This window comes from Monodelphis domestica, chromosome 3 (genome assembly GCF_027887165.1).
Source record: "Monodelphis domestica isolate mMonDom1 chromosome 3, mMonDom1.pri, whole genome shotgun sequence".
In the NCBI taxonomy this organism is placed as follows: Eukaryota; Metazoa; Chordata; class Mammalia; order Didelphimorphia; family Didelphidae; genus Monodelphis; species Monodelphis domestica.
Genome location: NC_077229.1, coordinates 184,276,714 through 184,297,095, shown reverse-complemented (window position 1 = coordinate 184,297,095; position 20,382 = coordinate 184,276,714). Strand labels below are relative to the sequence as shown.

General features: G+C 37.7%; 1 long non-coding RNA gene and 1 pseudogene across 2 annotated transcripts in view; both read left to right on the top strand.

Moving 5' to 3' along the window:
- The window catches only part of LOC130458084 (putative high mobility group protein B1-like 1), a 109,615-nt pseudogene extending 108,859 nt beyond the window's left edge, over positions 1-756 (top strand).
- A 4,183-nt stretch (positions 757-4,939) lies between these two features.
- Positions 4,940-20,382, top strand: part of LOC103096710 (uncharacterized) — a 31,166-nt gene continuing 15,723 nt past the window's right edge. Inside the window, exons 1-3 of one of the 2 annotated variants that reach the window (XR_465192.3) lie at positions 4,940-5,136; positions 7,226-7,368; positions 12,429-12,645. This is a non-coding gene — a long non-coding RNA (uncharacterized LOC103096710). Of the gene's footprint in view, positions 5,137-7,225; positions 7,369-12,377; positions 12,646-20,382 lie in introns of both variants that reach the window. The other variant, XR_465193.3, reaches the window with a different exon arrangement.

The following is a 20,382-nucleotide window of genomic DNA, read 5'->3' as shown; positions in this document are numbered from 1 at the left end:
ATAGGGGAGGGAGGAAGCACTCCCATTGGCTGCTGGGCAGAGGGGCAAGTGAAGTGAGAAATGTCCTCAGGTACATGGAGACAGGGAGAGAAACAGTTCTGCCCCAAGTTTCTCTGGCTTTCTAATAATGAACTCTGATGGGCAACTGCAGGTGTGCCTATAGAGAGGGTTCTGGGTGCCCTTTTTGGCACCCATGCCATAGATCTGCCACCAGAGACCTAGCCTTTACCACTCTTCTGCTTTGGAACTTATACTTAATATTGATTCCAAGATAGAAGGTAAGAGTTTTGAGAAAGGGAAGGAGGGAAAAAGAGAGAGAGAGAAAGAAAGGAAAATTTGAGGACATGGCAAAAGTTGATACGGTTCATTATAAAGGAGAAATGAAAATCTACATGTTAACTAAAGAAGAAACAAAAAAGAAATTTAAGGATGCCAATGAAACAAAGAAGCTTCCTTGGGCATTTTTCTTATTCTGTTCTGAGTTTCATCCAAAATTAAGAGAGGAGCATCCTGGTCTTTCCTTTGGGGAGAGGGCAAAAAAAATCTGGAAAATGTGGAATAATATTGCTGCAGATGACAAGTAACTTAATGAGGAACAAAAAGTAGCTAAACTGCAGGAAAAAATATGAAAAGGATGTCACTGAATACCAGTGAAACAAAGATCTGATGTGGATAAAAAGAGAGTTGTCAAAGTTGAGAAAAGCAAGAAAAAGAAAGGAAGATGAAAATGAAGAAAATGAGGAAGATGATGAATAAGTTGGTTCTAGAGCAGGTTGTTTTTTTTTTTTTGTCTATAAAGCATTTAAACAACCTATACATAACTCATTCCTTTTAAAGAAAATAACCCTGAAATGTAGAGCTATGAAACATTTGTTCTTAAAATGTATTTTTTTGTTTGTTTGTTTGTTTTTACCATTCACATGCTAACAAATGTGTCCTTTAATGGTATTTTCAATGGGCACTAACCTTCAGTTGTAAATTGGCATGGACATTTAAAGCAAGTTCTTCCGGTGCAGAATACAAATTAATTCTATATGGAGATATGGTTCATTTTTATCTTGGGTTGTCTGATGCAGCATATGAAATAACTGTTGTTCTGTTAACTGAATGCTACTCTAGAATTGAAAAAAGTTACAGTTATTCTGTTGACATTCTGAATGCTTCTAAGTAAAAACAATTTTATATGTTAAAAAAAGTGTTTTGGATCTTTTAGTCTATAATTTGGGGGGACTCACAACCCTTAGCCAGAGAAATAAGGGTTGAAGGCAGTGAGGAAAGGGTTGATGAAATGACTTCCTCACCACCCCCATCCCAGAATCCCTGAATTACTTGAGGGAGACAAAATGGAGATCTCCCCTCAGTGAAAGCTGGCCCTTGGTGGCAGTACTGGCCCTCAAGGGTGGCAGGGAAGTTTTCTCTACAAGGAGAGTTATGAGGGACCTCAATCTGGATATGCACTGCTTTGGGGCTCTCACAAGCCTCCCCCTTGTGACTTCTTGAAAACTGGCAACAAGATGGGGTCTCCCAATGGGCTTACTCTCTAGAAAATAAATGAGATTGAATTTACTATCTGACTGCTTATTTCATTTAATTGTTGATTGGGGCAAAAGGTAGAGGTTAGTGGGGTAGTCCTATATCTCTTTCTAAATAAACTAATTACTGAAGTAAAAGGTTTTCTCATAGCACTGCTCACCAATTTGAGTCCAGTATCTTAATAGTTCAGTCTTTGAAGAAATTAGGTTTCTTGACAGGAACCAACAATATTTTAACCAGGAACCCGAGATGCTAAGATTTCTGTCAGTGGTGGAAATCTCCACAGGTGTCTTGAATGGCCCAGAGAAACAGCTCCTCCTTCCACTCTCTTCTGTGTCTCAGCACCCAAGACCCTTCTTCTCCAGAGAATTTCCCAGAAGTCCTTGCTCAGTTTCCAACTATCTTTCCTACATTTCAATTTCCCTCAATGGTTCTTCTGTCCTACTCCCCATCATTACAAGTCCAATTAACTATATACAAGTATCTGCAAAGCTCAGTACTTTTCCCTCTCTCCTTATTATATTTCTGTAGTTAAATTGAAACATCCTTTTACAACTTTTTGCTCTTCTCCTAAGTGTCATCTTATCACTATATAGCAACATTGAGTGTATATAATAAAAAGATCCTATATATCAATCAACAACAACAACTCTTCCTTAAGAGCTCAAGATTAAAGAAAAAAATAATAATAAAAGTCTCTGCCCTCAAGGAACTTACATTCTAATCGAAAAGATAAAACACACACATATTGGTTATACTAGTCACAAAATAACAAAGTGTGATGCATGAATTTAATAAAATATTATTTATGCACAAAGAAATTACAAACAAAGTATTTGGAGAAATATTAATCAATAAATAATGTATTTATTAGCTACCAAGAATTTGTTAGGTACTAGTCGATGCATTAGGGCAAAAATTAATGTATGAACTCAAGTGGATAAAAAAAAGTTGAGTCACAAGAGCACTATGCCATAACTGTATTGAAAGAATGCTATCACTTAAAGTTTCAAGTTCTACTGGTAAGTACTAATCTACTTACTAAAGAACTTTGTATTAAACATGGCCATTTTCCATGAGTCTATTTACAAATAGGCATGCCTTTCTGCAATGGGAAAGAATCCACATAGGTGATGTAATATCAGCATAAGGTATTATAGAAATTATCATTCAAATGGCCTATTCAAAAAAAATAATAAAGCTTTCAAGAAGTTTTTAAGGGTGGCAAGCCATTCTTATTTCTTTTTATACACATGTCAAAAAAGACACATCACACAACAGATTATTGGGTAAAATATCTTAATAGCCTTATGTAAGTTATGTTGCTTGCTCCCAATCCATATCTGCATGTAAGAAAGTTCTCTAAGTATCTCTTGATTTGTTCCTTGGTCATTCCATTACTCTCTTGTATGTCCCTGTGTTTTTCAAAGTTTTTATCTTTTATGTCTGATACCTCGTTTTGCAACTCTCTCTCTTCTTTTTTCCCACTATTCTAAGTTTCCCTTTTTGATTTCTGTATCCCCAAATTCTATTTCCTCCACTAAGAACTCTTTCAGTAATTTTTGTGTTTTATCCTATGCTTTGCACCTTATGTTAGATTTTGAACTGATCCATTGAACTAATCCAGGTAGATTCCTGGCTTCATAAGATCTGTTTTTTTTTGTCCCCTCTGGCCACCACAATTGAATACCTAGGTTTTGTTCCATCATTAATCAATCTCTGTGTTGTTTTTAAATCGGGGGTGTTTTGTGTCCTTAATTTACAGTGATCACAACATTTTGGTTGTTATAGTAATTGTTTATCCTATAGTTATTATTGTTATTCCTGTTTTGATTGTAATTGCTATTATAATTTGATCTCCTGCTATTTCCCTGCTCCTATTGTGACTTCAGAGGACAAAACTTGACTATGTGACACAAGAAGCATTTTCTTAGAGCCCCTTGACCCTTTTGTTGGTATTGAGGTTTTTATTGGGTGAATGTTCTCACTGTTGCCAAATTTTTAACTTCCTCTATCTCTTTTTGTTTGTCTCCTTAGGCTCATCTAATTTCTGCTTCAAGTCCCTGATCTGGTCATATTTCTCTTTTTGCTGTTCTGAATTGGTTTCATACAGATAAATGGCAGAATCTCGCAGTTTTTCAACATGAGAGAATTGTATGTAGGACATGTAATTTTTTGAAAAAAGGTCTTAATTGTGTTATTACATCCTTTTAAAAAATTGCCTTTTCACATGTTGTATTGTTTGCTCACTATCTTGGGGGAATTCTAATATGGCTTCTGCGTTTTTAAGAGCCTATCCAGGAAGATAGAAGGGTGTTCTTTGGGTTCTTGTCTGATTCTTTCAAATTTTCCCCATGCATTTGGGCGGACAAAGAAGGATTTTATTGCCTCTAAAAGGTCTTCTCTTGCTTTTTTAAGATAAGTTAAATTTGAGGGTCTAGAAAATTCAATATCCCCATAAAATTCAGACCAACTCCCAAGTTTAGGATCCTCTCTGGTTCTTTTTATAAACTGGGTTTGCTCTTGGGGGGTAAATAATTCCTGCAAAAGAATCTCCATATCCTCAAAATTTGGCTCCTACAACTTAAAAGCACATTTTAGCTCCTTAACACATCTAAATGGATTGGTGCAAAAATGAGGCATTCTTTTGCATAGCGATTCCAGGTCCAGTGCTGATTAAGGCTTATAAATTTTTATATGCACCACCCCTGAATCTGCAGTTAATTTTGCAAAGTCTTGTAAAGGCAGGATTTTTTTTTTGTGCCCCTGCAGCCCCCTTGGTGTATAAAGGTTCAGTGTTGGTTTCTTTTGTCTGCCATGGTTCTTTCTGTACAGAGCCCAACAGTTAAAGCAGTTGTGGTGTCATTTTCTCTATTACTATCCTTTTCCATGTCCTTGTTTGAAACAGTGTCATTTCCCAAACCCAACTTACCAATTTTAGTCATAAACCCTTGGTACATTTCAGTCATGGTGGCCATTTGACATGAGAACCATTTCTAATGTGGTGTCATTATTGTTGTTCTTGCCCAAAATCAGTCTGAATCCCTTTTTCACAGTATTATAGAATTGCCATGCCATCATTGTTGTTCCATATATGGCAGGAAACATTGGTCATAGATTCTTTATTTCAAAGGTTATCTGTTCCCAGTATTTTGTCATATTAACCACTGTCCATAGGAAATCAGAGATGATACTTGCTATCATTCCATACAGCCAAAAATATAGCTGTGCCATCATAAACAGAATGGCACAGACGATGGCAATCTTTTGGTACATATTTGTTTCTATATACCCTAAATTTATCCCTTTTTACTTCAAAAACCTCCCACAGGGGGAAAAAATTGTTCTTTTAAAATTTTCCTCTAGGCATCTCCCCCCTGGGAGTAGTCAGTGCTGTTGACAGGATTCTTTTGTGACGTCAAGATGGCTACCCCTTCCCCCAGTCTCTTCTAACTGCTACCAACTGCCAATGATGGTTCTTGTCCTACACTAACTGGGGTGCCAAATGTAATGGAGGAGAGAGAGAGAGGGGAGAGAGAGATTGGAAGGAGGGTTTACTCTTCTATTACAGAGAGGGGCAGGTGCTATCTTTGCCGGAGAAATGTGAGTAATGGAGGACAGGAGACAGGAGACAGGAGAGGGGTCTAATCAATGAAGTGACCCTGTATCTCCCTCAAAGGGATCAGAACTATCCCTGTGAGACAAGATGACCCCCAGTAATTTCCACTTCCCAAAAGGGCATTGGCTGCCAGTCTCCAAGGGTTTAGATATGATCAACTGCCAAGGAAAGAGTGATAGCTTCCTTGATCAGAGCTATTGAGTCACAGGGGTTGGAATCAACCCCACTCCTTATGAAAACTTAATCTCCTTGCTTGATCCCTGAGATAAACCCAAGCCCAAAATCTAAATACTTTCAAAGGGATTTATTGAGGTTACTTGGGAAAGGTGATGGAAAAAAGGTATGAGGGAAAAAAGAAATATGGGTGAAAGGGAGCCCTAAAAGCTGCCCCCCTTTGCAGATTGGCTTTTAAAGTCTGGAGGCCAGAGGCCACAATGCCTTAGCCTCTCTTCACCAACTGCTTCTTTTCCTACACTTGTGCTTAGCTAAATCCTAAGTCCAATTCAAAAGGGTTAATAAGAGAGAGGAATCCAGAGATGTGGATCAAGTGGCTCAAAGCCAGGATGAGTCCCACAAAATCCCTGCTGAGAAGCACATAGATGATAGTTGAAGGTGTTTGAGGGTCCCAGAAGGAAAGACAGGTCTCACTGGATGAGCTCTTGGCTCTGCTCCCAGAAAAACACCTTCCCTCTTTACTTCCCAGGTTGGAAGTGAGCTCCTCTCCTCTGTTAGCTCCAAAGTTCCAGACAGCTCTCCCAGAACTTACAACATTAATCAGGCTAGCATCCTTCTTTCTTATTTTACAATTATATAGTTGTAACAAAAGAAAAGATCTCAGAGGCAATCAAGTCCCACACCCATATTTTATAGATAAGAAAACATACTGAGTAATTTGTCCAAGGCCCTAGAAATATTATGAAAGGCATGATTTGAACCGAGGTTTTCTGATTTTGGAGTCTGAACTTCTCAATATCTGTCTGATTTTATTATATTATATATTTATTGTTATCAAAGCAGGAATCTTTGATAATTATTTTCTTCTCCAAATTATTTTATCTCTAAATATCTCTCAATAGTTGACTTTCTTTATAGTCTCATACTTTATACTGTATATTGAACACTCTTCATTCCCCATTCAAAGTTTATGTTTTCTCCATTTTTTTTTCTGTCCCTTTAGGATTAAAATATGTTACCTGTTTTCTAAACCAAGACACTTATATATACATACATATAAAACTTCAAAACCAATTTTTATTTGTACTTAACTTTTTTATATTTACAATTATTGAGCCATGTTCTTTAGAATTAGAAAAGTAGATAACCCAAAACATGGAGCATATTAATTTTTAGAGACAGGTAGGTGGTTCAGGGGATGGAGTTCTGGCCCTAGATCTGGAAAGACATGAGTTCAAATCCATATGAAGTCACTAACTGTATGACTCTGGGCAAGTCACTTAACCTCTGACTATTTCCTCAACTGTAAAATGGCAGTCATAGTACCTACGTCACTGGAATGCTGTGAAGATCAAGTGAAGTCCTAATTTTAGAATGCTTAGCACAGTGCCTGGAACTGTGTAGATGCTTGGTAAATATTTGTTTCCTTTCCTTTTAGCCCTCAAATAATAATTGGCCTTCAGTTTAGGAATATCACTTGAATAAAGCTCTTTTGAGAAAAATAATAGTTTCACTTACTTTCATCCTTCTATCCCTGGAACATAGCACAGTTCTCATGAATAATATATATTTAATAAATGTAAGTTGACTTACAATTTATTGACTGGGAGTATGTTTTCTCTTTATCATTTAATTTTCTTTTGCCAAAATACCAATGAATATTAAAATTTTTTTGTTACTTCAGTACTACATTGAATTGTCTAAGTTCCAGAAACTACACAATGATAAAAGTACATGAATTCCTTTTCTTCCTCCTCCCATTACCATGAATACTTGTATTCCAAATTCCACTTAATTTGGGGATAAACACACAAAATTAGTCTCACATGGCTTGAGGGTGGTCAAAAGCTTTGTCACAAGCTTTCTAATGTTTAACCAGCTTGTTCTTCTTATTTTCAGAGGCCACAGATGTGAACACCTGGCAGAATACCAAATTCTTTCATAGGAATTTTTGGGGATCATGTAAGAAAACTCAAACTTTTTTCATATCAAAGCATTTCTCCACTGGCAAGCTTTTTCAGAGATAATAGTATAAGAAACAGGTATGGAGAAATAAATTGAATTACTCAACTCATACTTCTTTTCAATTCCATGTTGACAGAGTAATAAGGTGGCTAAATTTAGTACTCATTATCCTCATCTAGTAATAGAAAGGTGTGATGGGGGCTTCAAATACAATCTAGGTATGGATTAAGCTAGATGTACAGTAGCATCATCCTATCACCATGCAGGTGGAAATGGTTGAAATACTTACAAGTCCATTAAGTGAAGCATCTCACCCAAAAGGGATTCTCCCAATTGCTATACCAATAAGCTCAGTTTATCATTATGTGGCCTAATCATGACTGTGTACTCAAAGGTAAGTACAGTGAGTTAAGGTACTTTGATGGATTTGGTAAATGCTAAAGGTCACTTTGTCCTCTTGAATATAAAACAGAGGAATGGGAGTACTGTTAATACCTCAGACTTAGTATTTACTTATAGAGCTGAGGGCTACTGCTAGATAAAACAGGATAGATACATGGTTTCTGATGAATTTTATTTTTTAGTAGTAAATCAAGACAGAAACCAGCTTTTGTTGTTATTGTTTAGTTGTTTTCAGTCATGTTTGATTCTTTGTGACCCTTTTTGGTGTTTTCTTTTTTTTTCCCTGGGTTATACATGTATCATCATGCAAAACATATTTCCCTATTGTTCGTTTTTATAAATGAATAATCTTATAAAACCAGGACCCAAAAACATATACCCAAATAAATATATATGTGTGCCAGACACTGTGCTAAGCACTTTACAAATATATCATTTGATGCTCACAACAACCCTGGAAGGTTGGTGTTATTATTATCCTCATTTCACAAATGAGGAAACTGAGGCAGAGATTAAGTGATTTGCCCAAGGTCACAAAGTTTGTAATTGCCTGAGGCTGGATTTGAACATAAGAAGGAAGAAAGATAAGTAAGGAATAAGAAAGGTCAAATTTGTTGATTATCACTGAATATTCACTGTTTAGTTTTCTGTTTAATGTAAATTAGAGGTAAATTGCATTATAGAGCTCCAGTTCAAAGCATCTTGACATTTTGGCATTTGTTTTGGGATTATTTCAAATGATTGTCTATATTAGTGTCTATATTAGTATATATTATATTCTTCTCCATTCACTACTCTCATTCATAAAATAGCCAGCCTCCCCTTGGCAGGGATTGATCCTTATATAGACCAATGAAAGAATTGGAATAATATTTCTACCCAGATATATATTTTATAAAGTTTATTGGAAAGGGTAGACAATCATTCCTATAAGTAACCTGACCATGTGGTCCCTAGGCTGCAAGTCTCTTCCTCCATCCCTCTCACCTGCCTGCTCTGTTCCTGACTTCTTCCTTCTTCCTTCTCTTCTCCATTCTCCCTCTCAAGCCCAAAGCCTTGACTTTATTGACATACTGTTAAGATTAAAAATTAATTCCTAGTAATAAAAGTATTATATTTTTAGAGATTTATTAAAGATTAAGAAATAAGGAAAATACGAATATAGAAAGCATGTGGCTAAGAGGGCTGAAAGGCCCATTCATTTACATTTATACTACATCTTGAGAGACACTTGTCCCTAGAAGAGGAAACCCAGAGAGAGTAGTAGGCGGAGTCAGTTTAAATACCATTTTGTCCTCAGCTCAAGTGAGAATTCAGGTGAGTTTACAAAGCATTCTGGGAAGTGGCCAAGGATTTCTGGGGATTGAAGTCCAGGGTTCAGATCAAGTATTTTCAGAGTGAGTGTGGATACAAGGCTTATGTTTTAATGTATGTTAAGCATCGCAACCTTGAGTCTTCACACTAATATATCCTGCGTGCTCTTTGTGGCGCTAATCAGGTTTAGCTTTGTGCTTCATTGGCCCTGTGAAATGGCTCTGTTGTGTATATCTTGTCCTGGAATCAGACAGAATCATTAAGGAAAGTACCATAATTTTTTTTAACAATTAGTGGCATCATTTTTATAGTCTCAAGCTTTTGAAGTATGCAATGACATTATAGCAAATGTATTTTAAACTTATATTACTGCAAAATTAAAAAGTTAAAGAAAATTCTTAATACTGGTGACATGTGCTTCAAATATAAAAAAGAGAGGAAAAAATACTGAAATAGTATTTTGCACATGCAAGAAAAATATAATAAAAGAGTTTTTAAAATTCAAAATGTAGCTTATAATCATTGACACAGTGTGTCAGCTAAGAAAATATATAATACGAGGCTTTCTCACCAAAAATGAGATCCATTTCCTCTTCATATCTGGCCATGATCCACTGTGAGTACAAGCAAATGAATTGAACAGTAGTACAAATATATAGTTATCAATATCCCCAACATTCTCAATAGTCCAGTTAATTACAACAACAAACTAACCCACTATCATTTTTCACATAAGTTGCTGTATGGCATTTTTAAAAGCCTATGAACTGATGGATATTTGTCACAATTTTTACAAACGTAGCAAATCTTTCAACCTTGGTACACATATTTGTAAACAAAGTAAAACTTATTTTGGGTTTAGAACATCATCAAAAAATCAAGATATCATTCTGGTGGAAGTAAAATGAGCTGAAGAGTTATAAATGAGAGGTGCTCCTTATTTTGGAGGCTTCTAGGGGTACAAATGCCCTGGGATTAGGTTCAAATCTCCATTTTTACAGTACAACACATAGAGGAACACAAACCTGGCACAACTGTGTTATTTCAGGAATGTTTGATGGACAGGTCAAGCTACTCAGGAGGGGGAGGAGATGAACTTCCTTGACACACCAATCTTGCACTCAGAAGTAGGGGGTGTGGCCCCTCCCTAGCATGGGATAGGTCCATTCAAGACCAATTCCACTCCAGGAAGTAGGAGGGAGGGACCCCTGGGGCATGCTAAGAAATACAGTACCTGGCCAGGATACATCTTAAAACCCACATTAGGATGGGAGTTATTTGCTTCTTTATAGATATATGTACCTATCTGAAAATGGACACATTTCTTTATACATAGTCATATATGCATTCTTCTCATAATATATTCTTTGTCTAAGGAAAACTATATCACCTGTCAACATGGAAATATAGTAGAAACCCCAGGTTTTGACCTTGTCACAGGAGAGGTTTCTCCCTGAGGGAAGGTCCCACATCACCAGACAATAGACATCCACTTCAGCTTTGGCACAGTGGTAATGCATCAGTCTGGAAAGCTGCAGATCACAAGTTCGATCCTTGAAAGGAGGGTGTGATATACTGGGAAAGGTTTCTGGAGATAAAAGTTACTTGACTTCAGATGGGGTCTGCCTCCCACCTGAAGTGGATGTCTGTTGTCTGGGGAAGTGGAACCTTCCCTCAGGAGGAAACCTCTCCTGTGACAAGGTCAAAACTTGGGGTTCTATCTTTAAACTAAGTAAACTGGGGATTTCTACATTTCCATGTTGACACACCCAAGGAGGATATGTTTTATAGTTGGAGTACAAAATAGCACCTTCATAATGAGGGAGGCATGGGTAGACAGTAGTTGTCTTGAAAAGGATCTGTAAGTTTTAATGAGCTATAGATTCCATAATAATCAGCAGTTGACTTGGCAGCCAAAAAAAAGGTGATCCCAGATTTAATTTAAAGAGGCATAGTTACCCAGAATAGGAAGATCATAGTTCCAATGAATTCTGTCCTTGTTAGACCTCATTTAAAACATTTTGTTCAATTCTAGACACCACAGTTTAAAAAAACAGTTGATAATCTAGTTCAGAAAAGGGCAACTATAATTGTGATGGTCTTCATATCTTTTGTACTATGAGAAGCATTTGAAGAAACTGGAGAGTTTTAACCTGGAGAAGAAAAGATAGAGGAGGGAATAGAGGAAGGAGGAAAGGACCTGAGGGATACAGTAGTCCTCAAATATTTAAATGGCTATCACATGGAGGGGAGAAAGGATTTGTTGTTCTGTTTGGTCCCTGAAGGATAAACTAGGAATAATGGGTGGAGGTGGCAAATAAATTTGGGCTAAAGTCAGGAAAAACTTCCTAACAAAAGTTTTCCATAAGTGGAATGGACTGCCTTAAGTTGGGCTGGCTTCCTCATCTTTGGAGGTCTTCAAGAAGACAATGGATGACTAGTTGTCAGTTCTGGACTAGATAACTGCTGAGAGCCTTCCAACTCTCAAATTCTGTTACTCTGTAATTCAGTATAGGCTAGGACACACAAATATAGACACAGAATAAATACATATCCATACACAAACACATACATACACATACACATGTATACACGTAGTGAGTGGTGCCTTGATATGCTACTCTCCTAGGAATCCAAGGTGTAAGTAAGTTCTCCTTCTGATGCCTTTTTGTTACTTCAGTATCCAGAAATATGCTTTATCTATAGAAATATTTATAACCTAGTTTCCCTGAAGAAAAGCATTATAATAATGTGTGTGTGTGTGTGTGTATTTAAGAACAAGCTGGATGATTAATTGTAGAGGATGCTGTAGAAAAGATTATTAATCAGGTAAGGATTGGCTGGTTCAGATGGTCATCCTTTTTTCCTCCTCTCTCAGGGAAAGGGTTTAGGAAAATAATGGTATCATATATTTGCATATAGTACATATAGTAGGAATTGCTAAAGACAGACCCTAATCTTAAGCAGAGCAGATAACTAGGGCAAATAGCAGATAGACTTGAGGTATTTGAATAATTCTACTTAAGGAAAATAAATAGGATTGCCTGATCTGCTAAAAAGTGATTAATGTTGCCTCAGTGTGAGAACTGGTATCAGAGGAAAATGAATCAGGATTTGGAGTTACCCTACCTGTTCTAGGAATTTATGCTAAACACTTTCCCATAGGTAGGATGAGAGATAAGCCCTTATAAAGGATGAAGGGTGTGTCATTTCTCACAGTTAAATTCAATGAGGCTCTGGATGAGATATGGTGAGGAGAAATTTCTGATGTGGTGCACTATTGCTCAATTCATTACTTGTCCTGTGAAGAGTTATAACTTCGGTATTGTAATAAGGGACTATATTGATTGGTAATTTCTCACTTCCACAGTGTCACATGTCCCTGTCAATCAAAATATAGTCTTTTCTCTGCTTACTACAGCTGGGAAAACAGAGGAGCCACTTTACCATCAAGGCAAGTGTCAAGGGTGAGCATAGAGAGTAGCTGCCATCCTCCAAGACCTTTCAGAAGGCTATTATGAGAAGATACTACAAGAAATTACCTGTAAAAGGACCTGCTAGCTGACCTGCAGAGTACCACAGTTGGATCCCTTGGTCATGGGAACAGTGGCTTACCACAAAGGGAGGACCTTAAGACTGTGAGTGAAGCTGCAAATTTTGATTTAGGCCTCTGGGAATGGGAAGTGCCTCTATATACCTAAAGAGTGTACAATTTTCTTTACATGTATTATATCCAACACATTTGCAAGTATTAGTGCCAGGGTAGTGGGCTGTCTAGTTAGGAGATTTTTCCACAGATTCTGGGTGGTGGCCTGAACAATAAATAAATGTGGCACTCCAAAATGTAACTAATACTCTATGTGCCTGACAACTTTCTAACATAGTTTTTAAAAATTAATTTTTGAAATATGTGTATATATGTAAAATATGTCATGGGTTCCTGCTCTTTGAAATTAAATTGCTTTATACTGAGAGTCTGAGTTGCTATAAACAAAGTATATGACAAGAAATGGCAAATATAAACATAGTATTCAGAACGAATGGGATAATCATCCTACAATACTCTACCCCAGTCAGACTATATATTGTGCACTGCTCTGGGCTCTGAAATTTAGAGAGGTCATTGACAAACAAGCATGCATCCAAAGAGGGTGATCAAGATATTGAAGAAACTGAAAGTGAGCCATACACCATCTAGTCGAAGGACATGGAAAGGTGTTTAGTTTGAAGAAAGGATTGGGGGGTGGGGGGGTGGACTGTCTTCAAATATTTAAAGCAGGAGTCCCCAAACTTTTTACACAGGGGCCACTTCACTGTCCCTCAGACCATTGGAGGGTCAGACTATTAAAAAAAAAACAAAAAAACTATGAACAAATCTGTATATGGCTGTCTGCAATAACGGAAGCTGAAGCGCTGGCTGTGATGGGCCTGTCACACCTTGCACAGGCCCATCACAGCCACCATTATACCAGGCAGCAGTATACATTGTGTGGAATCCCCTCCAGATCTCTGCTTACCTTGCTGGCATCTTCCATTGTGCAGCCACATAATCCTTTGCACTACACCTTGTTCTCATTCAGTTACTCTCAGAACAAGGTGCCACACAAAGGATTATGTCACCAAAAGTAGTACAGTGCGTGAGCAACGCCATGCTTTGAGGTGCTGCCACATATAGTGTTCTTCTCACTGACCACCAATTAAAGAGGTGCCCATTCTGGAAGTGTGGTGGGGGCCAGATAAATGGCCTCAGGGGCCACATGTGGCCCATGAACCATAGTTTGGGGACCCCTGATTTAAAGGGTTGTCATGTGGAAAAGGAATTAGGCCTTTTTTGTTTGACCACAGAGGGTAGAACTAAGATCAACTGGTAGAAGTTACATAGAAGAAAATTTAAGTTTAACAAAAGGAAAACTTCCTAATAATTAGAGCTGCCCAGAAACAGAATAAGCTGCTTCATAAGATAATGAGCTTATTCATCACTGTATTGATAATGCTTGTTTTTAACTGAATTTTTCAGCTAAAAGAGAACTTTAGGGTTTGACTACATGACTATCAAGATTGCCTTGAATTCAGATAGCCTATAATTCTATAAGCAATTGTTCCACTATCCAACATTTTTTAGGGTAGTACAGGAGCTAGTGTTAATTTTTTTCTTGAAATTATAATTTCAAGTATTTAAAAAGCTCTCCAATAATCCAATAGCTTTTCTGATAAGACAAAAAGTATGGTAGCAAAATATCTGATAGTGACAGTTTGTTGCTTTTTTGGATACCTCTTTAATATGACACAAAGGAAAGAAATAGAAAAAAAATTCTAACAAAAAGTTTCCACATTGCTGGTAAAGATGTGAATTGATCCAACCATTCTGGAGGGCCATTTGGAACTATGCCCAAAGGGCGATAAAAGACTGTCTGCCCTTTGATCCAGCCATAGCACTGTTGAGTTTGTACCCCCAAGAGATAAGGAAAAAGACTTGTACAAGAATATTCATAGCTGTGCTCTTTGTGGTGGCCAAAAATTGGAAAATGAGGGGATGCCCTTCAATTGGGGAATGGCTGAACAAATTGTGGTATATATTGGTGATGAAATACTATTGTGCTAAAAGGAATAATAAAGTGGAGGAATTCCATGGGAACTGGAACAACCTCCAGGAAGTGATGCAGAATGAGAGAAGCAGAACCAGGAGAACATTGTACACAGAGACTGATACACTGTGGTATAATCAAATGTAATGGTCTTCTCCATTAATGGCTTTACAATGTCCCTGAACAATCTGCAGGGATCCAGGAGAAAAAAAAAACTATCCTCAAGCAGAGGACAAACTGAGGGAGTAAAAACACTGAGGAAAAGCAATTGCTTGACTACAGAGGTTGAGGGAACATGATGGAGGAGAGATGCTAAATGAGCACCCTAATGCAAATACCAACAACAAGGAAATGGGTTCGGAGCAAGGACACTTGTGATACCCAGAGGAATCTCGAGTAGGCTAGGGGAGGAGTGGGGGTGGAAGAAAAGAAAATGATCTCTGTTTCCAATAAATAATGTATGAAAATGACCAAATAAAATAATATTTTAAAAACTAAAAAAATAAAATAAAATAAAATGACTATCCAGTAAAAAACAAGACAAAACAAAACAAAACAAAACAAAACAAAACAAAAAAACGTCTAAGCCATGAATTCTTGACTGGAGAGGGAATAGGGTTTGGGGGGATGAACTTGTTTTTTTTTTTTTAAGATGATTTTATTTCAATATAATTAGTTTCTTTTTTAATCCTTTGTATTTTTGTTTGTTAAATATAAATGTCCATTTATTTCACTCCCTACCTCTTCTCTCTTCATTTGAGAATTATCATTTGACAAAAAGATACTGAAATAGAGTAAAACAAAGTCCCTGATCAATTGGGAGTAATCAATAAAGTATACTTTCCCTTATAGAAAACAGGCTTAAGGAAAGTACTTTCCTAGGCTGTGACAACAGATGGTCAGGGGAACTAGGGGATGCCCCCTCAAGGACAGGATAAACCAAGTGCAGGATAAGATATACAAAGGAAGGTCCATCCTCCCAATTTATGGTACATCTGGCCTGTGTCAGATAAGACTTGAATGCCCTGGTCAGTTTGCCCCAGTCATGAAGGCCACATTTCACTTATTTTAAACTTAAAGTCATATATCCTTAATTAGCTTTGTATGAGCTCATTTTACCTTTTCACCTCTCTCAAGTATGTAAACCTGTAAAAATTGTCTGTAACTTTGTCTCGGCATGGCTTTCATTAGGAAGGCTGTCCTGGCCAGTTAGGTATGTATTATTAATCAATAGATTAATAAACAAATATTGGTTCCATTAATTGAATTTCTGTGTGTCATGACTCCCTTTATGAAATGCACCACTTCAATATATGTATGTATAAAACTGTGTCTGACTTATTTGTATTTATCAATTTTTCCTCTGGAGATAGACTTACACAAATCATTCTTCAAAAAATATTTCTGTTGTTGTATATAATGTTCTCTGGGTTCTCATTGTTTTACTCTTCATAACTTCATATAAGTCTTTCCATTTTCCCTCCAAAATTAACCTGTTCATAATTTCTTATGGGATAATACTATTCCCTCAAAATCATATGCCAGAACCTATTTAACCATTTCCCAACTGATAGGTATCCTTTCAATTTCCAGTTCTTTGCCAATACAAAGAAAGCTGTTATAAATATTTTAGAACATATAACTTAGCATATATAATTTAGAGCATTATAGAGCATATAGTTTTTTTTTTTCATTTTCCTTGACCTCCTTAGGAAATAAGCTTAATAGTGATATTGCTGGGTCAAAAGATACAGTTTTATAACTCTGAGCATAATTTGTTCACCAATATGATTGTATCAGGTCACAGTTCCACTAACAGTGTATTAGTATCCCCATTTTTTTCTATACCCCTACCAACACTTCATCTGAGAGGTGTGAAATGCTATCTCAGAGTTGTTTTGATTTGATAGTGTAGGAAGGAAACTGGCACAGAGGAACCATTTTGGAATGTTGGGAGGAGGGACAAGAGTGACTGTTGGAGGAGCAAAGGGGCTTGTGAGAAATAGAACTTTGGAGGTGGTCTTTTGCCCTGTGAACTTGAGAGAGACAGGAGCAAAGGACCTGAGCTTGGAACCCCATATCTGTGGTACCAAGAGTCTTGCCTCAATTTCCCCTTGCTCTGGAAGTCAGAAAAATCCCCAACGTCACTGGATCATTGAACAAAGAAGCAAAGATAACAGCTTCTGCAGAGGGGCACTCAAACCTTAAACCTCATAGGGGTCACCCCCAAAGTCCTGTCCTGACCCACTGCCTTCCCAAGAAGGACACTAGTGACCTATTTAGAGTAGGCTAGTAGAGTGATTAGAGAGAAAGGGGGAAAGAAACGCTGAAACCTGAGCCATTTGGCTCAGCAGAAGAAAGAAGTGACAAACTGCTTGGATAGTCCTTTAGGGTCTCCTGATCCCTCTGACCTAACCCTCCCTTGTTGATCAAATAAACCACCTCTCTTCTGAAGGAAACACAGTCAGATCTAAGTTGTCATAGAAGTTAAGGAAGAGAATTAAAAGGAGAGGAAGAGGGAACTGGGGTAGGCTGTCTATTGGCAAAACAAAGTCCAGAGCAAAAGTCATTCAGCCTGCCTGACAGGACTGTGTTAAGGCTTCTTATGTCCCAGGCACCAGCCAAGTCCTGGGGAAAAGCCCACATCTTAACCCATAGAAGCCTACTTAATGGGACAAAGCCCCTGTCCATACCTGTGTTGACTTGGAAAAAAACACATAACTATTAAATAATCAGAAAGATCACTCTTTAATCCAGGAAAAGGGGTTCATTGTAATAGTAGGCCTCCACACAGAGCTGCATGCTAAAACCCACACAGAGTCAGAGGATTGAACTCTGGTCACTGACCCCTGGGAGAGCCAACCCCACTAGACTGACAACTCTGAGGAGCCATTAAAGTGGGCTAGCTTAAGTACCTTTCTAAAAGAACTTGGGGGCTGAGGATGAGAGGGATAGTTGATTGACTTTACAATGGTAACAAAGGAAAATGAGGAGTTCCAGACAGGGATAACAGTGAGGGGCTGATGCTTTACAATAGACATGCCACCTCAGAAAGGACACTGGCCTGAGGGGAGAAACCATTGGGACAAAAGAGATACTTAACATATGATGAGATTAGCTGTTCCCATCTAAACTACCTTAAAGTCTATTGTTAGCCTGAGACCAGTGAAGTAGGACTTTCCCTCAGAGAGGAACTCTCATGTGACAAGGTCAAACCTGGGGCTTTCACCTTTAAGCTAAGTAAACTGGGAGTCAATCTTTCTGGGCTCCCGGTTTGGGGTTTCCAGAGTCCATGTTGACACCTGTCATTACATCTTCACAGGGATATTCCTCTTGTATGTTTTAGGAGTAAGGGAGAGGGAGAGTTATACTTAATGTCAACTAGAAAAAAACACAGAACTATTAAATAGTCAAAATCACTCTTTAATCAAGGGAAAAAGGGTTAGCGCTACTAATACGACAACAGAGCTGCTTTCCAAGACTGCACAGAGTCAAGACGCCCTGGTCGCCAGCCCCTGGGAGTGCCACCGACTCAGGATGGAATAAAAGAACTTGGGGAACCTATATACCACTCTAGGTGACCTGGGGGGTTTAGGATTAGAGGGACAGTTGATTGACTTTACAATGGTAAGAAAGGAAAATGAAGAGTTCCAGAGAGGAATAATAGTGAGGGGCTGGGGCCCTACAATGGACACAAAAGGGAAAGACTCAGCCTAGGGCTGGGTCACCTTGGTCCTGGACCTTAGCCTAGGGGGAGAACCCATTGGGACAAAAGGGATGTTCAATATTGGATGGGATTAGCTGTTCCCACCCAAACTACCAGGAAGTTCACTGTCTGGTGAAGAGGGACCTTCCCGCAGGGGGAAACCTCTCCTGTGACAAGGTCAAAACCTGGGGTTTCTACACTCAAACTAAATAAACTGGGGATCTCTAGATTTCCATGTTGACAAGACTTTCTCCCATCTCTCTCCCCTCTTCACCAACTCTCCTTCCCTTCACCTCCCCATGCTACCTGAGAAGCAGAGCAATAGGTATTTTACTTTATACATTTAAAAACTTCATCAGACTGCCAAAGAAGTCCATAACACAAAAGATTAAGAATCCCTGCTCTAAGCACTGGCGATTCACTTTGTCAATATATTTTCATAAAAGTGAGGCAACTGTAAGGCAAATTTGGTAAATGGCTAGCAGAATCACAAGGATGCATTAGAATTAGTGGTATTAGTGGTATTAGTGGTATGCTGATATATATGTTTAACGTATGCAAGATAGACTTTTAAATTTAATCTGCATCATTAACACTTTTTCTATCTCTTTCTTAAGTCCAGACAACAAACAATATTCAACAATCAACAAATTCAAGCCTTTATATTTGTCAAATTCAAGGAGTAAATGCTTAAACTGAAAATTTAACAATTGGCTCCCCTAACATAAGTGGGCTCCAGCACACCCCTAGAAGAGTGGTTTATTGATACAAGTCAAATGTGGCATAGGAGAATATAGAAGATAGAGTCAAGGTTAGAGTAGCATATGGCCTCCATTGCTCCTACTGATCCATGTGGCAACTTGCTAGGTATTGGCCTAGACCACTAGTCTAGGGCAGACAGCTGCCAGAGGCCTGGGTTTACATGGGGTTTTCAAACAAAGGATCTGCTGTACCAGCTGTCACATAGCCCATGGGCAAAGCGATCAGCTGCCATAGATCAACAGTGAAAGGGAAATTTCTAAAAATTAGCCAGGCAAGCATGCGCAGGTGGAGGAAGGTAGAATTACCTTTGTGCTATATGGGTAGGCAAGCTTGCTGGTGAGTCTGAATAACCAGATTTAACTAGAACCAAGTTAGTATGATTTAAGTTTTAAGGGTACCAAAGTCGTATAACAAGAACATTCTAGGAAAATGGGACCACAGTGTCCCCCTGCTATTCAGCAATATAGAAAAATTATTTGTTATTTATGTGCCTATCATTCTATTCCATTCTATGATTTTTAAAATTAATATTGAATAACTAAATATTAATATTTTCAAAGTTTTATTAATAATAACTAGGGCAAAAGAACTGCCTGAATTCAGCCTGGTCACAGGTCCAAAAAGAGGAAGAGGGAGGAGTTACAGCCACTGTAACTGCATCTTGGGATGCAGGAAAAGAGAATTTTGGGAAATACTAAGGGACTTCTGGGGGATGAAGTCCAAAGTCTCAAAATCTCCATTTATATAATTCTAAGTTTCCATTTAGAACCAAAGAAGTACAGAACTGGAAGAAACCTTAGAGACATCTTGTCCAACCCATTTTTTATTATGTTGGTCAACTGAATAACCCTGTAATGATAAAAATGGCAAATTCCTGAATTATATCAGATTTATTTTAGTATCAGTTCATAACAATTCACAGATTACATGATTATAACGTACTATATATATGTACCATAAAGATGAAGAAATCACTACTTGTTTTGTTCTTTGAATTTACATCTCTATTGTCTGGCACAGTGCCAGGAACACAATAAGGACTTAAGAATGTTTATTGATTGATTAATTGTTCTCTTTGGTTGTAAGTATTGCCCTACTGGAATTAGAAAAATGTTTCTGTTTCAGTGACTAAGGAGCCAAGATTCATAGCTAAAAAGGAATCAGGAGACCATCCACACCAGGGGTTCTTAACCTTTTTGTGTTATAGAGTCCTTTGTTTGGCAGCCTAAAAAATTAATTCCTTCTTTTCAGAATATTTTTAAATTAATAAAATAAAAACATAATTATAAATGTAACCAAATGTTGGTGAAAATAAATATACT